The 3,947-nt window shown below is 49.9% G+C and overlaps 1 non-coding gene across 1 annotated transcript; it reads right to left on the bottom strand.

The window, feature by feature from the left end:
- Positions 1 to 1,121: 1,121 nt before the first annotated feature.
- LOC132833035 (U1 spliceosomal RNA) lies at positions 1,122 to 1,285 on the bottom strand. Its single transcript, XR_009647028.1, has one exon. It is a non-coding gene; the product is annotated as a U1 spliceosomal RNA (small nuclear RNA).
- Between the last annotated feature and the right edge of the window lie 2,662 nt (positions 1,286 to 3,947).

Here is a 3,947-nt window from a genome sequence, read left to right as displayed (position 1 = left end):
CTGTCGTCTAAGACCTCCGTGACAGACGACAGGAATGACTGGGAGGCCACGCTGTCGGTCGGCTTCGCGTCATACAGACTGGCATAGAAGGATTTACTGATCCTCATGACGTCAGCCTGAGATGACGTTATCGAGCCGTCTTCTTCCTTCAGGCTGCTGAGCACGGAGCTGCAGAGAAATTAGCCCAATAAAGCAGATAGCACACACCCAGGTCGGGTGAAATTGACAAGCTATTTAGTCCAAGCGATTAAGGTTAAAGGTGCCAGATACAAGTAAATATTTCTCAACATTGTTTGGATGTGAACTTAAACTGAGAGCACCATCTTCTCTGGCTGCACATTCCACGTTTACAACACCCTTTGTTGCTTTGAAAAACAGTCGCCTGTGATTCTAATGTAAACATGGTTTACACATGTCTTTGATTTACGGGACTTGCTCACTTGCACTAATAACGGAACGTGCTTTACCAGCGACCTAAGGGGCAAAGTTTTGACTTAGAGGATGGTACGTGTATGGAATGAGCTGCCAGAGGAAGTGGTGGAGGCTGGTACAATTGCAACACTTAAAAGGCATTTGGATGTGAATATGAATAGGAAGGATTGAGGGATATGGGCCGGGTGCTGGCTAGTAGGACTAGGTAGGACTGGGTTGGGGTATCAGGTTGGCATGGACGGGTTGGACCCAAGGGTGTGTTTCCATGCTGTACATCTGTATGACTGTATAAGAGTGTGCAGCATGGGCAATTTGGGCCGAACAGCCTGCCTCCATACTGTAAAGTTGTATGATTAGATGACAGCATCCACCGTCTCCTTTTACCAGGAGCTGGTGGTGAAGAATCAGTGAACAGAGCTGAATATATTCTGTCAAATAAATTGTTGAAAGAGGCACTTTGAGCAATACTGGGATAGGCAGTAAATAGAGGGAAATGGAGCAAATGCGGGCGCAAATTTGGTTATTTGCAGGGCTTGATCCTCTTCTGAAAAGCTTGGAAGTTGAAGGTTTATTGCAGGATGAAGTAAGACGTGCGGCATTATCTGCCGATTTGGGTGAAACTGAATTGAACATCGCATGAAGCACAAGTGAGCGCCATCTACTGAAAGATCTGGTTTTTGCTTGTAAATCAGGGGAGAGCGCGAACGCAGTCCCCCACTACCACAAATTTTGCAGTCGAGTATCCCGCATTTGGGGACATCGCAGGCGTCAGCACACCCGAAGTGCAATGGGATAGCCTCGTCCTGGGAGAACCACCTTGTTGATCATGGTATCTCCCCTGCCAGGTAAGTATGCTCAATACTCTCACTCGCTCAAACCCAACAACACCCCATACCTCTTACACTCATACTAACTGCCGGCTCGAAAATCGCAAATACACCTCTCGAAGGTTCCCTGTCTGTACAACAGCGCAATTTCTCACCCGGATCACAGAACATCCCGAAAGGCTCAGCTTTCACTCAATCCGACACTCACTGGGCGACCTGAGAAGCTGCGATAATTTGCATATCGTCCTTAAACGGAAAAGCTCCGCCCTTCCCCGCCCCCTTCACACTGCCTCCTCTTTCACCAAAACAAAGCCCCAAACATCGCTCATACACTTGAAGCAATCTGTTACCAAACACTGTTTACAATGTGAGGTGAACGCGAATAAAAGCAATTTTTAAGCTTTGCTGGTGAAACTTGAAAGCTATTTTGAAATCACTTTTTCCTAATCCCTCCAAATTGAACAAATCTTCTTTTGTGAAACTGCAGCTTTGCAATCTTCCCCCCTCTGTGTCCCACCATGCAAATCAATCACTACAGGAGACCTCACGGTTAAGGTGAAAGGTGCCAGGAACAAGGAAATATTTCTCAACGCTGTTTGGATGTGACATTAAACTGAGAGCAGCACCACCTTTTCTGGATGCACATTCCACGTTTTCAACACCCTCTGTTGTTTCGAAAAACAGTCGCCTGTGATTCAAATGTAAATATTATTTTCAGAAATGTCTTTGATTTACTTGCTTACTTATACTAATAATGACACGTGGTTATTATGGTTGAAGTACAAGATTAGATTCCCTACAGTGTGGAAACAGGCCCGGAGGAAACCCTCGCAGACATGGGGAGAATGTGCAAACTCCACACAGTCACCCGAGGTGGGAACTGAACCAGGGTCTCTGGCGCTGTGAGGCAGCAGTGCTAACTACTGCGCCACCGTGCCACCCACAGGATTGCGTTTACAGAATATGATAAAGAGGTTTATCCCACCCCGATTACAGCGGGTCAAACTGAAGTTCAGGCTGTTCTCCCTGCTCCCAAAGAAAATGGACGAATGGATTATTTTTAAATGGGGAGAACATTTGAAAATCTGAACTGCAAAGAGACTTGGGAGTTCTAGTCCAGCATTCTCTCAAGGTCAAACTTGTAGGTTGAGTCAGTAGTTGGGAAGGCAAATGCAATGTTGGCATTTATTTTGAGACGAACAAATAACAAAGAGATTGACACGAACAGGCCCTTCAGCCCTCTAAGCCTCCGCCGATTCAGCTTCTCTGTCTAAACCTGCCACCTATTTTCAAAAGCTCTGTGTCGTTTTGTTCCCTCCCCATTCATGTATCTCGCTGGATACATCTTCAATGACATTGTTGTTCTAGCCCCTATCACCTCCACTAACAATGTGTTCCAGGCACCCACAACCTTCTGCCTGATGAACTTTCCACACACATCTCCCCTAAACCTTGCCCCTCTCAATGTGAACATGTGACTTTGGCCTAACGCCAATTCAGGGACCAGCCAACCTCAGAGCTATGGCCTCAGCAGCCGCTCGCAGCCCTGGCCAGGGCATTCGCACCACAGTCAGGGTGACTGTGAAGAAGGTGGAGGAGCACACACCGGTCGATCGGACGGTGTTTGTGAAGAAGGTTTTGCTGGAGTGCTGTGGGTTTGCAGCAGCGGGCGTGTACTGCCTGCAGGATTTCCCTGGGGCAGGCTACTTCGACGTGACCTTCAGGAGTGTGAAGAATTGTGAACAGCTCCTGAAGGTCTTCAAGGAGAAGGAAGGGGAACCTCTGTTCTCCATCTTGTCCGCGGTCCCGTTGTGTGTGCTTCCTGCGCAGAGGAGTCGGGTTGTGACAATCCAAATGTACAACCCTTACATCCCAGCAGCAGATGTCCTGACCTTCTTGAAGAGATATGTCCAGGTCGAGGGAGAGAGTACCGATGTGGTCGATCCTTTCGGGATTTGGACCAGCAAACGACAGGTCAGGGTAACCCTGATGGTCAATGCCAGTGGGAATATCCTCCACCCACCCTCCAGCTTTGCCATCGGAGGAAGCAGAGGCTACCTGACGTACGCTGGGCAGCCGAAGGTGTGCCGCCCCTGCGGGAGGTCAGGCCACATGGCGGCGGACTGTAAGGTGACCATCTGCTGAAACTGCAAACAGGAAGGCCACCCGACCAAGGAATGTAAGGAGGCCAAGAACTGTAACCTGTGCGGAGAGGCGGGCCACATGTACAAGGCCTGCCCAAGACGAGGAGCCGCCACCTACGCACAGACGGCCGGAGGTGGCAACACGAGCCGTGGACCGACTAAGACCAGCAAGGTACCACAAAACAGCACGGGAACGGTGCCTGGAGACACCCAGAAGGAAGAGCAGGCGGTAGTGGAGCAGACGGCAGACAGCGGGGAGGTGCAGCAGCCGATCCAAGCTCCTTCAAAACAGACGGAGGAAATGGAAGAGGAGGGATCAAAGGAGGCAGAGGATTGGATTACAGTCAAAAACAGGAAAAGGAAACCTCTCGGGGGCCCCAAAGCCACCCAGAGAAGGGGGAAGCGACACCTCCACAACGAGGATACAGGCAGCTCTTCCGACGAGGAAGAGACAGAGTGCCGTGGGGAGAAAGGAGGGCAGCACCACCCAAGAAGGGAAAGACGATCCCTCTGTGGGGATGGGTAAAGGCCTCTCCCGACCCGG

The sequence above is a fragment of the Hemiscyllium ocellatum genome, chromosome 35 (genome assembly GCF_020745735.1).
Source record: "Hemiscyllium ocellatum isolate sHemOce1 chromosome 35, sHemOce1.pat.X.cur, whole genome shotgun sequence".
NCBI lineage: Eukaryota > Metazoa > Chordata > Chondrichthyes > Orectolobiformes > Hemiscylliidae > Hemiscyllium > Hemiscyllium ocellatum.
Note: the sequence above shows the minus strand (reverse complement) of the source record. Positions and strands in the feature narration are given on the sequence as shown.